This window comes from Eurosta solidaginis, chromosome 1 (genome assembly GCF_040869045.1).
Source record: "Eurosta solidaginis isolate ZX-2024a chromosome 1, ASM4086904v1, whole genome shotgun sequence".
NCBI lineage: Eukaryota > Metazoa > Arthropoda > Insecta > Diptera > Tephritidae > Eurosta > Eurosta solidaginis.
This window is the reverse complement of record NC_090319.1, coordinates 175,704,691-175,726,325: the sequence shown is the minus strand read 5'-3', so window position 1 is coordinate 175,726,325 and position 21,635 is coordinate 175,704,691. Positions and strand designations below refer to the sequence as shown.

The 21,635-nt window shown below is 37.8% G+C and overlaps 1 pseudogene; it reads left to right on the top strand.

Annotated features, from left to right (window-relative positions):
- LOC137238670 (uncharacterized) overlaps nt 1-17,410 on the top strand; it is a 38,613-nt pseudogene extending 21,203 nt beyond the window's left edge.
- Nucleotides 17,411-21,635: the final 4,225 nt, after the last annotated feature.

Genomic DNA, 21,635 nt, shown 5'->3' with positions numbered 1-21,635 from the left:
GTAGAAGCCGTAGCTTAATACTCCACCACATTCGTCAAGCCAAGGGAGAGAAGCCTCGTTTATGATGAAACCAACATAACGCTGCTTCGCCCTTGTCTCGCCGACCCGGACTATCCTCCAATCGCTCGAAGGTAGCCCCTGATTCGACTCCGCGATGGTATCCAGGATCTCGCCAGGATCCGCTATGCCGTCTGGGACCCAGGCCCAGGCTCTCGGTCTGTTCGGAATTTCTTCCACACCGACCGCATCCAACCTGGCCCCAGGCCACAGCTGTCCTAGCGAAGCTATGGCGAGTTTGTAGAGCTTGCACGAGCGCTCATCGGGCAGGAAACAAGCTTGACCCTACCCGGGTACCAGCCGGCATCACGGATAGTGGGAGCCGGCCCCGGATGCTTGGTCATGATGTCCTTAAAGATCTTGAGAAGGCAGTTAAGGACATCCTTCCAGTTATCCGGGGTCATGTTCCCATCCGGGTGACCGCGGTTCAAAACCGCCAGCGTAAAGTTGACCTTAGCCGCCTCGCTGAAGGTTTTGGTCAGGGCAGGGGGAGTAGAGGTCGAATGCCGGTGCCTTTTGGGATCGCTCGAGGCATTTCCCATAAACCTTTGTCTCTTAAGTGCCGGCATCTTCGGGTCAGAAGTTAGTTTGGTGGCAGAAGACGAAGGGATGGAATCAATGCTAGCTCCTCTGGCAGTGATTTCAACTTTTCTTCAGTAAAACTTTGAAGGAGTCGTGTAGACGTATGATCCATTTGGTTCTGTAGCTCAATTTCAGCTGGTAATTCGGTTATTTTGGGACTTAGGGGAACTGCTTCTTTCTTGACTTGAGTAATTTTTTTGTATTCAGGTAAAATATCGGCATTACATTGCAATAATGACTTACGCAATATAGTATATTCTTTCTTCGTTAAACCGATATCTATAAACAGCGCCAAAGCTTCTTCGGGAGTGTATTTCCTAGGTTGCGCATTTGGTGGTGTGGGAAAGCTGTTTTGATCCTCGTCAGTCGCACTGGAGTTGCTACCGCAACTGCTTCTTTTATATGAGACTTCACGTTTTCTTCGTCTTTTTTATATTTAATAGCCAGTGCTTCTGAAAGATGAGTCGTGGCCATAGCTTTTGTGGTATCAGACAGCTTCCTTTTCTTTGTGTAGGTAGAACACTCTTCTATGGATTTTGTTGGTCTCCCTCTATTTGGATTGGTTGACGTGCTAGGCGTTTCTTCGTCCAAAAAAGTTTTGTCAGCTAGCCACTTTTCATGCTTACTTAGAAATTTTGAATTGTTACGATAGACGTCCTTCCATTTTCTTTCTATCGTAATGTATTGTAAACCAATTTTTTCTTCCAGGCCTTCCTTTTCTTTAATGCTTTTTTAACTCGCCAATTCTCTCATAATAGCCTCAAAGAAGTCCCGTCTTGACTTTGTAGATTTAAACACCGAAAATAGTTTCGAGTTTTCTAGATACATATTAGAATTGGCTTCGAGTTTATCTGACTAAATTAATCTGTGAACTATATTTAAAAATACTATTCACTTTATTTAAGTAAGCAGAATACTTAGTTCCTTAATCTCCAAAAGACGAATGATAATGTGCATTGTATGATGGATAGCTTTATACCTACTCAAATTATTAAAATGAATTTCAGGTATACAATTCATAACTAAAAAAATATATGTTGTTAACAAGTTCCAATAACAAAAACGACCTTACGGCCGTACTGAATTATATATACCTGCTCAGGCGCGTATTTATGCCCAAGGTTGTTTAACTTGTATGATTTTTAATAATCGGGGATTGCCCATATTGCTTTTTTTTTAACTGTATGAAAACATTTATTTGAAGCAATTTTTTAATTTTATAATTTATTTAATAATTTGGGAAAAATTTAAACAACGTGACATCAGGACGGACAAGGCGACAGCTGTTTCGATTATACCTTGTAAATCTCTTCAAAGCCTTTTTCTCCCGGGAGTGGGAGTCGAACTCGCACCCCTACGATAGTTGAAATGGTTGTAAACGCATTCAGCTACGTCATGCCTGTTGTGAAGTCTTTCCCAATTGCCTTCTTTTTGCATATTTTAATCTTTTACACATTGCATACTTCGTATGCAATTATGTGTTAAAGCTATGCTTGGTACGGCGGTTTTCAAAGAAACTTTGGTTTTGTTGTTGTTTTTCGTTCTATTTATAGAACTACAACGAATTAACCAATTTTGTCTGTTTGTATGATTTTTAATAATCGGGGATTGCCCATATTGCTTTTTTTTTTAAATGTATGAAAACATTTATTTGAAGCAATTTTTTATTTTATAATTTATTTAATAATTTGGGAAAAATTTAAACAACGTGACATCAGGACGGACAAGGCGACAGCTGTTTCGATTATACCTTGTAAATCTCTTCAAAGCCTTTTTCTCCCGGGAGTGGGAGTCGAACTCGCACCCCTACGATAGTTGAAATGGTTGTAAACGCATTCAGCTACGTCATGCCTGTTGTGAAGTCTTTCCCAATTGCCTTCTTTTTGCATATTTTAATCTTTTACACATTGCATACTTCGTATGCAATTATGTGTTAAAGCTATGCTTGGTACGGCGGTTTTCAAAGAAACTTTGGTTTTGTTGCTGTTTTTCGTTCTATTTATAGAACTACAACGAATTAACCAATTTTGTCTGTTTGTATGATTTTTAATAATCGGGGATTGCCCATATTGCTTTTTTTTAAATGTATGAAAACATTTATTTGAAGCAATTTTTTAATTTTATAATTTATTTAATAATTTGGGAAAAATTTAAACAACGTGACATCAGGACGGACAAGGCGACAGCTGTTTCGATTATACCTTGTAAATCTCTTCAAAGCCTTTTTCTCCCGGGAGTGGGAGTCGAACTCGCACCCCTACGATAGTTGAAATGGTTGTAAACGCATTCAGCTACGTCATGCCTGTTGTGAAGTCTTTCCCAATTGCCTTCTTTTTGCATATTTTAATCTTTTACACATTGCATACTTCGTATGCAATTATGTGTTAAAGCTATGCTTGGTACGGCGGTTTTCAAAGAAACTTTGGTTTTGTTGCTGTTTTTCGTTCTATTTATAGAACTACAACGAATTAACCAATTTTGTCTGTTTGTATGATTTTTAATAATCGGGGATTGCCCATATTGCTTTTTTTTTAAATGTATGAAAACATTTATTTGAAGCAATTTTTTAATTTTATATTTATTTAATAATTTGGGAAAAATTTAAACAACGTGACATCAGGACGGACAAGGCGACAGCTGTTTCGATTATACCTTGTAAATCTCTTCAAAGCCTTTTTCTCCCGGGAGTGGGAGTCGAACTCGCACCCCTACGATAGTTGAAATGGTTGTAAACGCATTCAGCTACGTCATGCCTGTTGTGAAGTCTTTCCCAATTGGCTTTTAACTTGTTTGACTTTATTTGATGTAAAAAGTGAAGTTGCAGCTGGACGCAGGTAGACTTTATGAATTTAAGTAACTGAATATTTCACAAATAACTACTGTTAATTTGACGGAGCACATATTTTAACATTTTTTTCCATCAAAGTTTTAAAAAGGGCCTAAAAATAGGCATTTCAGAAAACAGGTATATCCGCCAACTTTTACCAAACAAAAAAAAACAATTTTTTTTTGTTTCAATCCTAAATTAAATTATCTTTAATTGCTATACAAGAAAACGACAACCGGCCGCCTTATTTGCTCACTTAACCATTTTAAATACAACGAAAAAGAAGAAAAATTTCAAATTTTTGCCAATGTTGAAAATTGGTTAATTTTGAGCGGCTCTACCTTGTAAACTATAATTTTCTGTGAAAAAACAGTTGTATATTCTTGAACCCTGGAAAATTCTCTATTAGAAACATGTATTCGATTTAGCGATCGCTTTCATGATTTCTTTGATTTTTGCCATGCTTTAACGGCAGAGGCGCCACTGTGCGCCGTTTGGGAAATGTGCGCAATGAGTTAGGCCTGAAGTACATGTACTGGGCGCAAGGTAAAAAAGAAATTCAAACCGCAAAATAAGACCAAAAAAAATTTTAACCGAGTTTGGCGTTCTTTTCGTGCTCGCTTAGAACAGAACGCGGCTATTCAAAGCAATAACACTAACTGGCTTATTTTATCTACCCCTCGTGAAGTCGGCTAATCAATAAGCGACTTGAAATGTAGTGCTGAAAGTAGAAAAAACGGCTCTATTGTGAATGAAGTCCTAAAACACACCACGGAAATTTTTTGACATATAGAACTATCGCAGCCAACTTCACTCATAAAGCGCAAAACAAAAAAAAAACAGAAATTGTGGAAATATTTAATTTTAAATTAAAATACACCGCAAGCCAAGCATTTCTTTGGTGGAGAAACATTTTTTTTGTATTGGTTCAAACTCAAAACGTGTTCTAATACGTCGACCGCTATTGTCGTGTAAACATGGTATCAGAAAATTAAAAAAAAAACGTCTTAGTTTATGGCGGGTTACATTAAGGCTTTACTAGACAACTGCATCAAGCTGCTTCCTAAGGAAAAATATCCACAGATTGTTACTTCATCTCATTATACATTATCTGATTTGCATGGGCCTGCTGGTATAGACCCAAAAGCGCCTAAATTTGATAACTCTGGTTTTGATTCCGATATGCAATGATGATAACTTCAATTTGAATGATGTTGAGAAAAAGTGTTGAACATAGCAGCAATGTAGCAGTCAAACAGATTTGCGATACGCTGAAGGAGTTCAATTTGGATGTAAAGAACGGCAAACGTTAACTAAGTACACCATCTCATTACAAGCCGGTACAGAAGATCGGTGCCATATGTCCCTGGAGCACATTATTGCGGGTATACTTTGTTTAAAAATTTTCAATTCAAATGAGGAAAAGTTTATCAAAGAGAGTGAAATGCATGTTAAGGATGTTAAGCAAAGAATATTGCGTATAGCAACGAAATTTAATACGCAGCTTTTTATGTTAATTTAAAGTTGCTCCTGCTACAGAAGGCATGTCTTACATATGCCACATACGCGGCACATTATTATGTGGAGCAGAAGTATGGAAGTTGCTTAAAAGCGATTTACATGGGTTGCCGTTGTCAACAGGTTGTGATGAAATATATGTCTGGTATAGTATAACAAAAGAGTTGCCTGTTGGGACGTGCAGTTGATTGTTTCTTTCAAATAGCCAAAAATTGGGATAACATCGATAGTTATATCGAACAATTTAATGAAGAGTCTGAAATTGCGCAAAATATGAATAATGAGTTAGTAAAAGTCTTGAATGGAGGTAAAATTCTTTGGAAATTGCTTTGATTGTTCGCTGCTTTTACTTTTTTTCGTTCTTCCGTAGATGATCTCATTGAATTGATTACACCATTGGCTAATGTTGAACATTTGATGATATCCAGCTGTAAATGTTATGAAAACGCGATTGAATGTATTATGAATTATGAGACTGCGACAGATGAAGATGCAAAAAGTGAGCTGCTACCCCGCACAGTGGCGCCTTTGAGTTTTTTCTTTGCAAAAATCATAAATTTTGAACCAATGAAGATATTTTAAAAATTTGAAGTTTTATCGTGTGAAAGCTCAGAATGTCACAGATACAGGGTGCTTCAAAAAAATTCGTCAAAGTCGAAAATTTGTAGAAAAATTACATAGATATCTTATTTTTCAGTAAAGTAACAAAATTGATTAGTAAATCTCTTTTTCATTGTTGTGATAAGAAGTGAGAAACTTATTTTATCTTAACATAGTCATCGTCACTGGAACAATTTCTGAGCTATACGCATCTGTAAGATCTGTTTGTGTTCTTACATACCTCATAGATGATATGACTGGATCAGAAGAGATAGCTAACATGTTGAAAATGTCTTCGTTTTGTCTAACTCGTGATACTTTTCAGGTGTCCATACATCTATATCTTTTGTAGTCCTAATGGTAAGCACTGGTACTCTATTAAATCTTTTTCATGTGCTAAAATTGTATGTACCGTTGGTGTAAGTTTCTTCTCAGGTTACTTTTGATGCAGCAACTTTGTAGTTTTAGATGCATATTCTCCAAATTTGGGTCCATTATTTGGTTCATGGCAGTTTAAAATATTTAAAATTACTCCCAATTTTTCACAATATCTCTATCAACTCCTGTTATGCGAGCAGTCTCTTTATCGTTTTCAAAAAATCTGCTTGAGGAGTTACCATCATTTGTATTTCCGTATCCATACTTTGGACAGTCAACTCTAACTGACTAAATATTAATCTCTTTATAGAATGCATCCTGAATTATTTTTTCTCCTGTTTTGTTTTTCCTTACATGTTGTATTGTCGTCGAAAACTTCTCCTTGTTGTGGTAGTGTATAAGCCAGCTTCAAAACAAATTCCATACATCTTATCCTAGCATGCAAAGGAGATATTCCATACTCATAATTTAGTTCGTCAGTTATTGAATCATCAAGATTTTCAAGACTCCTTCTCGTATTTAATTAATATCGGGCGGCAAAATATAGTTGATGACGGACGTGGATTTTTCCAATATTCTGAAGCTTCATCTTTTTGTCGTAATGGAACAATAGAAGCCATAAACATATTTATTCTTTGTTTATATGCGCTTTGTCCTGATGATCCATCACAGCCCCACTTAGTTATCAATGCTAGGTTAGGTTAGGTTAGAGTGGCTGCCTCCGCTGTCCGAGCGGAGACTCACGTAGGCCGTTGTGGCCCGTTGTGCTACCACGCGGGGGGCCCCTATTTCCTATTACCCTACTTTCGAAGAAGAGGAGAGTTTAGACCCCAGTGAGGCTAAACCAGCGCGTTTGCCTAATGAAACGCAAGATATCATTTGGGTATATAGATTCAAGCTCCGCAAGGCACCCAAAAGAGTGTCTGTGTAGGCATTGGTACCTGGTTTTTGAAAGTGCGGGACAGTGGCACAGATAGTGCTCAACGCTTTCTATCTCCTCCTCGTCCCTACAGCTGCGGCAGAAGCCATTTGTCTGCAGGTCCATATAGGCACCGTGAGTGCCCATGAGACAGTGACCTGTAAGAAGGCCCACTAGTGGGCTTATAGAGATACGGTTTAACAATATCACCGATCGCGATCTCTTTTCATCCAGCTTAGGCCAGATTTGCTGGGATATACTACATGTAAGTTCCCTCGCCCATCTGGCGTTTGCATGATCCGTGAAAAGAGATCGCAGGTGGTATTTGCAAGTGTTTAGAGGAGGGCTGGCCTAAACAGCGGAGGTTGTTGTTTGCAAGTTGGTGCCTTCCCTAGCTAGCTCATCCGCAGCCAAGTTTCCTGAGATGTCATAGTGGCCAGGAACCCATATTATGCTTAGGTTGCAATTTTCAGCTAGTTTGTTGAGGGTTTCCTGCACTTCAACGCCACTAGTGATGAGGTTTTACTGCATTGCAGGGATTTTATGGCAGCTTGGCTGTCAGAGAAAATTGAAATAGAATTGGTTACCTGCAGGTTAGCAAGATAGCGGGCTGCTTCCCAGATTGCTATGAGTTCAAACTGAAAAACACTGCAGTGATCAGGTAGGCGAAAGCTCTCGCTTAGATTGAGCTTCTCCGAGAATATGCCGCTGCCGACTCTGTTGTTTAGTTTAGAGCCGTTTGCAAAAACGGAGATTTCGTGTGATCCCGGCTCCACGTCGTTTACCCACTCGTTCCTCTCTGGGATTCTTGTGGAAAATTTGTTGTCCAAGCAAGGGGGCGATGTTGTATGGTCTAATTTCAAGAAGGTTTCGGGGACTTGCTTCAGGATCCAGGTGTGACCAAACCTGCAATCCCTCCATGGTCCGATAGCGTTGAGCCTTTCTGCGTTGCAGGAGGCACAGTATCTACCATATAGATCAGTTGGGAGAAGGAATAATTTGGTTTCAAGAGCTTTGGTGCGAGTGGAGGGAAGGGCACCGCTGGTGAGCATTGCCGCAATCCTCTGCACTCTCGTTACCTTACTCTTGTTAGATTCGATATCGAGTGCCGTCCACCATACGGTGACGGCGTAGAAGAGTATGGGTCTCACCACTACCGTATAGATCCAATGGACTATGCGTGGCTGGAGACCCCACCTTTTTCCGATTGCCGACTTACAAGCGTAGAGAGTCATTGTGGCTTTCCTGGATCATTCCTCCACATTTCGCTTCCAGTCAAGCTTCCTGTCTAGAATAACTCCGAGATATTTAACCTCGGTAGAGAGTTTGATTTCCTTCCCGTTTAGGGACGGGAGGGTAAATTCCGGTATACTGCGTTTGCGGGTAAAAAGCACCATCTCAGTTTTTCACTGCAGATGCTGAGTCCGCATTCCATATACCATGTGTTTGTTAGATTAAGAGCATTTTGCAAGAGTTCGCCAAGCACCGGAAGGTGTTTGTCGGTAACTGTCAAGGCTATGTCGTCGGCATGTGCAATGACTTGGCATCCGGTGGGCTGTAGTATAGATAACAGAGCGTTCACCGTCAGGTTCCATAGTAGAGGAGAAAGAACGCCCCCCTGGGGGGTTCCTCTGTTGTATACCTTATTAACGATGAGCTGCCCAACTCAGAGATAATGATTCTCTTGTTTAGAGGGAGCTCGAAGAATTTCACAAGAGGCTCTTCCACCCCTAAAGAACTTAGAGATTTTGTGACCGCTGCTGGGAGAACGTTGTTGAAGGCTCCTTCTATGTCGAGAAAGATACCCAGCGTAAATTCTTTAAAGGCAAGACCCTTCTCTATCTTAGTAGAGATAGCATGTAGAGCTGTCTCTACGGATTTGCCCTTAGAGTAGGCGTGTTGGTTGTTGGAGATTAGTGCCTTATTTGCCGATCGTCTAATGTAGGCGTCCAGCAATCGTTCTAGAACTTTAAGGAGGAATGAAGTCAGACTTATTGGTCTGAAATCCTTTGGATTGTTGCCCGATATCCTGCCTCCTTTGGGTATGAAGACTACCTTTGCCCTGGTCCATTCCGTGGGGATATAGACCAGGTTGAGGAAAGCCTTGTAGATTTTAGCTAGCAGCGGGCTTATAAGATCGCTTGCAGCTTGCAATTCAGCGGGAAATATTCCATCCGTTCCCGGAGATTTGAAGTGTTTAAAGGACTTGATTGCCCAGACAACTCCTTTTTCGCTTACAATGTGGCCCAGGGGTTGAAATGGCCCTGGGTTAGATTGCGTGTTTAAGATGTATGGTTGAGATCTGCAGCCCGGAAAGTGAGTGCTGATCAGGGTTTCGAGAATTTCCGTACTAGAAGTGGCCCATTCTCCGCTCGTTGTGCGAATGCAGCTTGGAGGTATGGGGTTTTTGGAGAGGACCTTTCGTAGGCGATTGGCCTCTGAGACTTCTTCGATGTCATTAGTGAAGTTCTTCCAGGAGTCCCTTTGGGCCTTCTGGATTAACTTCTTAAAAGATTTTAAGGCGTCTTTATAATGGGACCAGATTCCCGTGCGCATAGCATCATTAAAGAGTTTTCTGCTGTTTTTCCTCTGCTCGCAGATTTCTTGGTTCCACCAATAGGGTTTCTTTTTACCCCTCACCTTAATCTCCGGGCAGGCTACTGTGAAGGCAGCGTTACAAGATTTGGTGATAAGATCTACTGCTTCTTCTATTTTTGACGATGAGTCTAGCTCACCGAGAGAAGCAAATGTTGTGTCTAAAGGAGGCGCTTCATCAGTTGTTAGCGGTAGGCTCGGCCTACCGTGAGAAGCGTTCTTTAGGAGAGTAGAGGATAGGACTTTTTCATAAAGGTTCCAGTCCGTATGTCTCCTATTCCTGTAAGCCACCCGAGGCGGTGTACGCAAGAGCAGAGTGAAAATGATATACATATGATCAGAGTAGGAGTTTTCGTTGGAAACTCTCCAATTTTTGACAAGGTCAGAGAATGCCCCAGAAACTAGAGTAACATCTAGAACCTCCTTCCTGTTTGAGGTGATGAAAGTTGGTTTGTCTCCAGAGTTGCATATACTTAGATTGTTACTTATAATAGAATCAAAAAGAGACTCACCCCTACTGTTAATGTCGGTAGAGCCCCAAGCAGTGTGATGTGCATTGGCATCGGCCCCAATTATTATCGGGAACCCTTTACTGTGGGCCTCCCGTACCGCTTTGCAGAGCCGGTCCTGCACAGAAGTTGGGCGATCGTGCGATAGATATGCGGACATCAGCCAAATTGTTTGCCCCTGTAGCTCGAGGATAATACAGGAAAAGTCCTCATCGCTAAAAAGAGATAGTAAAATAAATACTAGATTTTTCTTTACTGATTCTACCTGTCACGGGCGGTGTCACCAGGCGGTAGTCCTTAGAAAAGAGTCCACAGACCTTGCTGCCAACGACCCAAGGCTCCTGGACTAGACGTCCTCATACGTAGTGCTGAGGCGTAAGATTAGGGCGGCCGAGGCTGCCTTAGAATGGTGCAGGTTTATCTGCAGTACCTGCACGCCGTTATGGTTCGTTTGCGGCATCGACGTCCATCCTCTGCTGATCCGCATCGTCGGATGCCTCCACTACGATAGTATCGTCGAATTCGGCATCCGACGGGTCGGATTCCAGCAGAAGCTGCTCGTCCATGCCCGTAAAGATCTGGCCCGCAAACTCAGATACCGAGAGTGTATCGCTCTCGGCATCCGGAGTGCTGCGTGCCAGTTCGATATCGGCCCCATGTCCACTCAAGTTGTTGCATGGGTTCGTGAGATTCATTGTGGCGGTTGCAGATTCGCGCGAGGCCGTATCCCCGATCACCAGATCCTCCGGCGCGGTGGCGGTCCCTTCCCCAGTGCCATGGGCAGCAGATCCACTCGGGGTGTTTCTGTATGACCCCTCGCCCTGAGGTACAGGCTCACCTTCGTCCGGTGTTTCCTCCTTCGCACCATCCCGTCGAATTTTCAACGTGATGGAGTAGAAGCCGTAGCTTAATACTCCACCACATTCGTCAAGCCAAGGGAGAGAAGCCTCGTTTATGATGAAACCAACATAACGCTGCTTCGCCCTTGTCTCGCCGACCCGGACTATCCTCCAATCGCTCGAAGGTAGCCCCTGATTCGACTCCGCGATGGTATCCAGGATTTCGCCAGGATCCGCTATGCCGTCTGGGACCCAGGCCCAGGCTCTCGGTCTGTTCGGAATTTCTTCCACACCGACCGCATCCACCCTGGCCCTAGGCCACAGCTGTCCTAGTGAAGCTATGGCGAGTTTGTAGAGCTTGCACGAGCGCTCATCGGCGCAGGAAACAAGCTTGACCCTACCCGGGTACCAGCCGGCATCACGGATAGTGGGAGCCGGCCCCGGATTCTTGGTAATGATGTCCTTAAAGATCTTGAGAAGGCAGTTAAGGACATCCTTCCAGTTATCCGGGGTCATGTTCCTATCCGGGTGACCGCGGTTCAAAACCGCCAGCGTAAAGTTGACCTTAGCCGCCTCGCTGAAGGTTTTGGTCAGGGCAGGGGGAGTAGAGGTCGAAGGCCGGTGCCTTTTGGGATCGCTCGAGGCATTTCCCATAGACCTTTGTCTCTTAAGTGCCGGCATCTTCGGGTCAGAAGTTAGTTTGGTGGCAGAAAACGAAGGGATGGAATCAATGCTAGCTCCTTTGGCAGTGAGTTCAACTTTTCTTCAGTAAAACTTTGAAGGAGTCGTGTAGACGTATAATCCATTTGGTTCTGTAGCTCAATTTCAGATGATAATTCGGTTATTTTGGGACTTAGAGGAACTGCTTCTTTCTTGGCTTGAGTATTTTTTTTGTATTCAGGTAAAATATCGGCATTACGTTGCAATAATGACTTACGCAATATAATATATTTTTTCTTCGTTAAACCGATATCTATAACGCCAAAGCTTCTTCGGGAGTGTATTTCCTAGGTTGCGCATTTGGTGGTGTGGGAAAGCTGTTTTTGATCCTCGTCAGTCGCACTGGAGTTGCTACCGCAACTGCTTCTTTTATATGAGACTTCACGTTTTCTTCGTCTTTTTTATATTTAATAGCCAGTGCTTCTGAAAGATGAGTCGTGGCCATAGCTTTTGTGGTATCAGACAGCTTCCTTTTCTTTGTGTAGGTAGAACACTCTTCTATGGGTTTTGTTGGTCTCCCTCTATTTGGATTGGTTAACGTGCTAGGCGTTTCTTCGTCCAAAAAAGTTTTGTCAGCTAGCCACTTTTCATGCTTACTTAGAAATTTTGAATTGTTACGATAGACGTCCTTCCATTTTCTTTCTATCATAATGTATTGTAAACCAATTTTTTCCTCCAGGCCTTCCTTTTCTTTAATGCTTTTTTCACTCGCAAATTCTCTCATAATAGCCTCAAAGAAGTCCCGTCTTGACTTTGTAGATTTAAACACCGAAAATAGTTTCGAGTTTTCTAGATACATATTAGAATTGGCTTCGAGTTTATCTGACTAAATATTAATCTCTGAACTATATTTAAAAATACTATTCACTTTATTTAAGTAAGCAGAATACTTAGTTCCTTAATCTTCAAAAGACGAATGATAATGTGCATTGTATGATGGATAGCTTTATACCTACTCAAATTATTAAAATGAATTTCAGGTATACAATTCATAACTAAAAAAATGTATGTTGTTAACAAGTTCCAATAACAAAAACGACCTTACGGCCGTACTGAATTATATATACCTGCTCAGGCGCGTATTTATGCCCAAGTTTGTTTAACTTTATTTGATGTAAAAAGTGAAGTTGCAGCTGGACGCAGGTAGACTTTATGAATTTAGGTAACTGAATATTTCACAAATAACTACTGTTAATTTGACGGAGCACATATTTTAACATTTTTTTTTTTTGCCATCAAAATTTTAAAAAGGGCCTAAAAATAGGCATTTCGATAAACAGGTATATCCGCCAACTTTTAACAAAAAAGAACAATTTTTTTTTGTTTCAATCCTAAATTAAATTATCTTTAATTGCTATACAAGAAAACGACAACCGGCCGCCTTATTTGCTGACAAAACCATTTTAAATACAACGAAAAAGAAGAAAAATTTCAAATTTTTGCCAATGTTGAAAATTGGTTAATTTTGAGCGGCTCTACCATGTAAACTATAATTTTCTGTGAAAAAACAGTTGTATATTCTTGATCCCTGGAAAATTCTCTATTAGAAACATGTATTAGATTTAGCGATCGCTTTCATGATTTCTTTGATTTTTGCCATGCTTTAACGGCAGAGGCGTTTAAACCGAAAAATAAGACCAAAAAGCAAGTGGAAAAGCCAGAATAGCCGATTTATATGAAATTGGCAATGAAATTTTATGACTGCTTGATACGCGGAATTTCGGCTTTCATCGAAGTGCAGGATAATGTCAATTTGGCATTTTTATATTGCAACATGCGCTTTAGAGCGCACATATATTTGCCTGAAGAAAAGTAAGAACACAATTATTTAAAAAGTTATAACGCAATTCTAACAGCTTATCTTGCTATTAAAGCATCGACTTTGTGCGCAAACAAAAACTGTTTTATAATGAGGCGATTGTAAATTACAAAAAAGCGAAAGATGTATTGGGTTCAAGAAAAAGTAGCGCAGAACTATGGGACTTGGTTTATTGGGAACTCTCAACTGCCACATTTACGTTGGCAAAACAATTGCAAGATTTTAGTACTGCCGATGAGGTAACACAATCTTTCAACAAATTTTTTCCTAAATGTAATTTCATTTGCAATCATTTTATGAATTTCGTGTTTTAGGTTACAAAAATTGAATTAGAAAAATAAGTGCTAGATTTGTTGTAAAAATCATTGAAACTCTGTTATTTAGAGCATCCTGGCTCTAGACAGATTCTCTACACTTATCCCTCTAGACTCATACACAAATGGTGAGTTTTCTAAATTATTTAGGGATATTGCAACTAAACCAAATATAAACTTTTTCCAGCATCGCATCATTTCACTACAGTCAGCTACGTAATAGCTGCACTGATAGCTCCATAAGACCGAAAACGACCTTACAATTATGCAAACATTATTATGAACGTGCCGCTGATTTTTAGATAGCTTACGCGAAGCCAGCGATTATTTAGTTCAGCTGGAAAGTATTTCATTGCAAGAATTCTTAACCGAAAGCATATACATAAAAGCTTCCGAAATTGTTAACTTTCCTAAATACTAAATACTAATTTCAGTTTCATCAACAACTATGCAAAAAATCAAGCAATTGTAAACCGCCTTAACTTTGTTACTAAAATCAAAAGTAATTTTCGAATATGCCTTAAATATAAATAATGCCTCAGAAAGTAATACACCAAATGATGAGCTCTGCAAGCATATGGTGCTACTTGAAAGCCGTTTACAAAATACTTTAAAAACTTTGATAAAATAATTGTTGAATGGCAAGGATCCGAAAAAATTAATGGACTTATACAAAAAGATGTATATAACAACTTTAACCTAGATATGCCCATACATTGTACAGGAACTTTTCCATCGTGATTTTGTATTATTTTCCATTGAAATGACAATAAAAAGATGAATTGATAATGATTTAAAAAAAATTTATTTAGAAAGTTGGATTTTAGAGCCGTCCTCTATATAGGACATTGGGCACATGGTATACTATGACATCATTTAAAATATTTCCTGTGATATGTAACAAAACATTTTACATGTAATCCTATATTACATTTTTCGCACCTTGTTGGTTCCTTTTGATGGCAATCGCCACACCTGGTTTGTTTATCCTGTGGAATTACCATATGATCTATTCGATCATACCAAAAATCGTCGATGGAACTTTGTGAAGAATGTCCTTTTTGATAGACATTACCCCTTTTATTTTGGGTGAGCAAAGTTGTCGCAATATTTCTTCTGAAAGATAATTGATCCATTGTTCCATCATTATGTTTATGTATCTACCAGGCATTTTGAACAGCCATATCTACACCATGAGTTGTGAGGGGAAAATATCATTTCTTACCTCCTATGGCAGTGCGGTAAAGACTAATATTTTGGTCTGAACGGTCAACCCCTCCCATGCTCTTATTATAATATTTTACGACACATGGTTGTTCAACTTGTATGTATTTCTTTTCCTTTTGGGAGTAACGTGTGGTCAAATTTGTGGGATTCACTCCGATTGCATTGGAACAAAAAGTCACGATATTATTGTCGAATATTATGTCGCTATCAGCAATTTTGATGAAATCATAACTACCATGAGCACTTTTCTCCATAATCTTAGAATTAGTTAAAGTGCTTCCAGGAATACGATTCTCCCTCATTGTGCGCGTGCCAAAAATCTGTTTATTGGGAAGTTGTTCAAGTAGATAGATTGAAGAAAAAAATTATCGAAATACAAATGAAAATGTTGGTCCTTCCCTTTTGATAGAGTTGTGCTTTTTCGTTCATTTCAGAGATTCGAATCTTTCGTTCTTTTTCTGATGAACGAACAAGTTGTTCTTTTTGTTCATCTGTTCTTTTTTTTCAAGCAAATTTGATCAATGCTGCTCGCACCCGCGAAAAAAGCCAACAAGTATAGATGGGGGTGTGTATGCAGCAATGCTTTGTGTAGGTATATTTAAATGAGTAATGAATAAATAAGGTAATATATGTATATATTCAAGTTTAATAAATGTAATGATAAGTTTCTTATAAAACATGTTTTTCATAAATAGTCCATACATATATTTTTGTAGCAGTGCCACACAAAGATGATCACACATATCTTTAGTGTAAGTGTCATCATCGACATTCGTGCTCACTGTGAATTTCTGCGTATGTATGTATGAATTTACAATGTTCGCGAACGAGAAGAGAGAAAGAATAACATTAGATAAAACGAACTAAAAGAACAAATGAACTAAAAGAACAAAAAGAACAGAAATCGAAGATCTAGTTCACTTGTTCAGTTGAGAGACCCGGTCAATTGAACAAGTTCAGAACGAAATGACCCAACTCTACCTTTTGACTTCAAAACGTCAGCATAATCTAGCACTACAGACGTTTCAACACCAAGGTCCTTATAAATTTCACTGATATTTGTCGAAGCACCTTGATAAGGTTCGAACCAGTTTATATAGCCTTGCCGAGTCGTACCAACCCACAGTTTGTAGCCGTAGCGGATTGGTTTGCCATGGATAGACTGCTTACAGCCGTGTTTTCCTGTATAAGGAACCATGTCTTCATCTACGCTATGATTTTCTTCAGTATAGGCAGCTTCCATAAACTTTTTATTCAAGTGTGTATACAATGGTTTTACTTTGGAAAATTTGTCAGACTGGTCTAAAGAATTGTTATCATTACAATGGATGTTGGAGATTATGAACTCGAATTTGTTTCTTGATATAGCTTCACAAACCAGTTCGTTGCTGCAATCTTTCGAGCGTTCCCAGAACATTCTTCTTCCGGGGATTGGAATGTATCCACTAATAAGCAGTACTCCAATGAAACATTTCATTTCAAATATATCAACCTGGAGTGTTTTATTTCTTTGAGCTGCATACCCATTTGTCTCTATTGTCAATATTTCAAACAACTCATCGTCAAATATTGAGTAAGAAAGAGCAGTTGGTGAATGTTCAGCTAAATCGAGAACTTCATTCAAACTCAGCATCTGCGCTAAAAACGTCTTCCTTCACGTAGTGATATTGTTTTCTTTTTTTAAGATTCGTTTTCTTCGGGAGAAACTTTTTTACTTCAGACAATGGTATGTCATCATCAGAATCCCATTCACTATGCACATTCTATTTCGAAAATACTTCAACGCCGCTTTTCATTTGCGAAGCTGGTAAATTATTTATATCAACATTATCTTCCTCCCCGGAATCCTCGCCGGTAACATCTGCATTTGCATTTGTTGGTGCCAATAGTGCTATGGTATCAAAATCTGTACTATCATCCAACAAAATGGCCAAAGCTTCATGTAGAGAAAATCCCCTAAAAAATGTGTATGTAGTATAATATGTGCCCAATGTCCTACATGTAGAACACCAAATTTTACGCTAATGCAACAACTTCACTATAACACCAACAAAAGTTTTCTATGTACATAACAGTGGACGAATATTTCAAAAGTACGAACTTCGACAAAAAACATAGATTTTTTTTATTTGAATTAGCTAATTTTTACTTACCGTGCAAAGGTAGCGAGAAATTCCGACATTTTGAAAAAAGTACAAATTTGTAAATTAATTTCGCAGAAACGGTAGAGAAAACTAACCAAAACGAACTGTCGCCAGCAAGATAGAGACAAAAGCTAACCAAATGAGAAAATTAGCGGTTCCCGGCAGTCCGTTACTCTTTATGTAAACAACTGAGTAGGTGGACTATATATAGGACGTTGGGCATATCTGGGTTAAAAAGTAAATGTTCAGCAAATAGAGAGAATATGTCTGTGGAACAATCAGCACAACATTTTTCCGAAATTTTGTAACGCTTAAATGAGTTGGAAAAATCCCATAAATGCAATGCAAACGAGAAGCTATAAATCAACTTCATCTTCAATTCGTACTAAATTCAAAATTGTCCCGAAATTGTCACCTTTAAATTTTTACGCTTAGTGCTTTTTTATTTTTAAATTTAAAACCCTATCTGAGCGTGAATTCAATATATTTTAATATGAAACAAATTCTGAGATATGGCGTTTTGGAATAAAATTTATAAATAGTAGTAGTTCAAACAATTTGTGAAATAAGACGTTTTTTAAATTTTCTGATACCAGGTTTAACGACAATAGCGACCGCCATATTAGAACACGTTTTGAGTTTGAACCAATACAGAACACGTTTCGAGATGGTTTGAACATTTGTGTATTAGAGTTTATAAACTATTCGCAATAAGGTAGAGTGCCTCACGTGGTCATGTAAACATTTTCATTACTTCCACTACTTCAACAGTGTGCTACATTCCAATTTCGATTACTTTAACTTACACATCTGTATATTTTACATGCGAGCCAAACTTATGTTTAATTATTAGAGTAATATCGATTAAGTTTTTTGGACTTTATGGAATTTGTTGGACTGAATACCTTTTCTTAATATTAGTTCTATTTTCAAAAAGTTGAATCCAATTTTTAATACTTGCGATAAACATAAACCTGTGAAGAGAAAAATAGCAGTGTCGATTTTCATCAAATTTCGTCAATTAAATACTTCTTTTTTATGTCCGATATTTCAAGAAAAGCTTCTAAGAACTTTGCAAACCCATCTCAAAAACGTTTCCAAAAGTTTGAGAAAATTTTACCTAAATTTGCAGCTTTGTAGCCCAATCAATTTTAGTATAACAAAGTACAAGTTTTACCTTTACTTCGCATTGGTTTTTGAGTATTTTTTACCGAAGTCTTTCAGATTTTGTTTCATAAAAAAATGTTTCACATTTGTATAGAAGAAAATCTCAAACACCATTCAAAAAACCTCAAAATTCAACGAGAATTTTGAGAGACCTATAGCATGTCTTTTGTTATACTAAAATTGATTTTGCTACAAAATTGTATACTCAAAAAATGTATAGAACCATAAATAAGAAGTTCAAAATTTCGGTAAATTTTTGAGGTTTTTCGAAAACGCTTTCGATATTGTTTTTCATAGCTTCAGTTAAAAAAAATCATGGAAGTTTTTTCGTGAAGAATCGGAAATAAAAAAAGTATTTAATTGACGAAATTTACTAAAAATTGACACTGCCATATTTTTGTTCGCAAGTGTAAGTTCATCATTAAAATGCTTGATGGTTATTAATCTTAGAAACGTGTGCATAACACACTACCTTTTATTTTAAATTGCTTTATATGTTAGGAAATTGATGTACAAATTAATTTTAATTTCTACTAGAGGTATGATATGTATAAACGGTTGGTTTTTATGAAACTGGTCGCTTTAAAAAAATTTAAAACATATGGCATCTGTAAATTGCCTTACATTTTATGAAATTGAGGAACGAACTAATTTAAAAAATTACTAAATGTATGAAATGTTTATCCTGTTATGTTATGTTGTTATGAAAGAAAGTGAATAAAACGATTGAAAAGTTGCCTTAAACTTTCAGCTTTGTTTTAGTTAAAACACATTTTAATTAGCTGTTTGTTTTGCTTTACTAAAATTGATTGAGCAACAAAACTGCATACTTAAAAAAATTCTAAGAACCCCAAATAAAATTTCTAGCAAATTACAACAACAAATAAAGAATATATTAGCAATAAAAGCCTACAAATGGAATTAGTAACGAATTTAAAAAATTTACAAAATTGCAAAAAAAAAAAGAAGAATTGGCCTGATACAGAACTACAAAAACGTGTGAGGAGTTGAGTGCAATAAACGTGTACATGCCACAAGCTGCCTATGATAGTCGTACACAAACCGTAATACTGATAGATGAACACAATAAACTACATTCTTATGAAGAAACAATGACTGGGCTCGGTCCGGAAGGCGAATGGAGAAAAACGCATATTGAAAAAAAGTTGTTTTGAGAACAAAGCTATCAATTATTATTTTAAATATACCGATATCATTACATTTGCAAGCTTTCAATACACACTTAACACGTTTCCAATATAATTAATATCAGCTAGATCTTCGATATCCCCAGGATCTTTACGTATGAAAGTACATACTGTTTTTGCGTTTTTGTTTCTTTTTATCAGCCTTATCATGCGTGCCATCTTCGATATCCATATATTCGGGTATGTAAGATACTTACAATTGCCTCCAAATTATTTGCAACAAATGGAGATGGCATTATTTTTATAAATGTTATTAAAAACGTTACAGCTGCTTCGGCTTGTCCCCGCACTTCTTGTACCAAAAATACTAAAATATGTTCCATAATAAATTCTAGCGTGGTAATTGTTAGATTTTTGCCTTGTTGTTGCACAACAGCACGGAAGGCTAATTAGTATTTGTAATAAGCGATCATCGCCCACAAAGCCAACTGTCAGTATATCAATAAAGCCATTCAGCTTACCAGCTTCCTATAGTAGTATTATAAGGTATTTTCTATAATCATGTTGGAATTAAAATCTCATGTAAAACTACCTGATATAAATTAACTAGAAGTGTGATAAGTTCTTCAGATATATTTTCTCTACGGGTTGAGAATTCCTTATAAAAGATCACATTTTCAGGTATTGCTTTCATAATAATTTTATCATTTACAGTTACCGATTTGTGATATTCAATAAGTATTTTCAAGCATCTAATGGAGAGGAGAAAAAATATATTTCCAATAGATGTTTAGACGAAAAAGTAGGTCTTTTTTAAACCAACTCCTAGTGAGATGGTAGGTAGTTAGACTTTGCTGGTTGGTCAATGGATAGACGCAAACTGGATGACTTTTGAAACAAAAAACTAACACACTGGTATCTATGTAGAAAAATTGCTCTTTGCTTTTGTTTTGGACAAATATCAACCTAAAGAAAATTTCCAAGCCTCACCTTAAACGCGCTGCTTTGCATACCGCACAACTTGTTGCAAATGCTCATCCTATCCTCATTAGAAATCAGTTCCGTTAAATCATCAAAAATTGTTGACTCAAATTCAGGATTATTATCAAGTACTTTGCCCAAAGTGTGAGCAATTAATCGTAAGTTTTCAGGATCTGCTGGTTGACGACAGAAGCCTGGGAATAAACCCCACGACTGACAACACAATAACTCTTATGTATGTGAGGTGCATTGTTGTCTTTTGACCATATTGATGCCGTTTATTATTACAATCCAAAGCCAAAGGTAAAATGAATTTTCCGGCCCCATTGATTGTATTGCTGCAAATATGGAGTGCTCAATTTATATGCGCATTGAGCTATGAGTATCACGCTATGTACTCTGGTCATCCAAGAGAAGAGATCCAATCTGAAAGATTACCACACCTTATTTCTTTCTAATTTCTTTAACCAATTAATAATTTTCCAAACCATTTATTTTGCTTTTTTTATCAGTATTTTGCTCTTATTTATTGCCAGTAAGTTTTCAAAAATATTGTATTGCAAATATCACGAGTTTTACAACGAAAATATAAAAAAAGCGCCAAGAAAGGTGTTCAAAACACAACAAATATTGATAATTTACAAAAATTAAATAAAAGCCTTTGGCGCGTGAAATTTCTAAAATGTGAGGCGTACCATAACCTTATCAATAGAAATTTGACACGTCCAACGCTTCTATTTAATTGTCTGATCAACGCCCTAGATTGATGAGGAGTGTGATGACTAGTACCTAGGACATACCTAATTATTTTCCAGCTTTAAGTATTATTATTACTTCATGTAAGTATTGTTTTCAATAAAACCGTTTAACTTAAACATTTTTTACTTATATTTAAGAATTCATGAGCTTAACACCGGCTTATAATAATTTAATTTCAATTATTTTTTTTTTTCTAAGAGAAACTGAAAAGAAAGAAACATTTACTGAATTAAGCATGAAAACAAATACCAGCAGGATGGCCTAGTGGTTAAAGGCTACTGCAGTTTCACCATGTGATTCATGGTTCGAATCCCGGCGAAACCTTTGATAACATTACAAAATTGCCTGATGATGATTACGTTGGCGGTTTTCGAAATGCTCCATCGCAATATGCCAGTAAATGTTTCTTTCTTTTCAGTTTCTCTTAGCAAAAAAATAATAATTGAAATTCAATTATTATAAGCCGGTGTTAAGCTCATGAATTCTTAAATATAAGTATAAACTGAACACACCATTAAACAAACATACATAA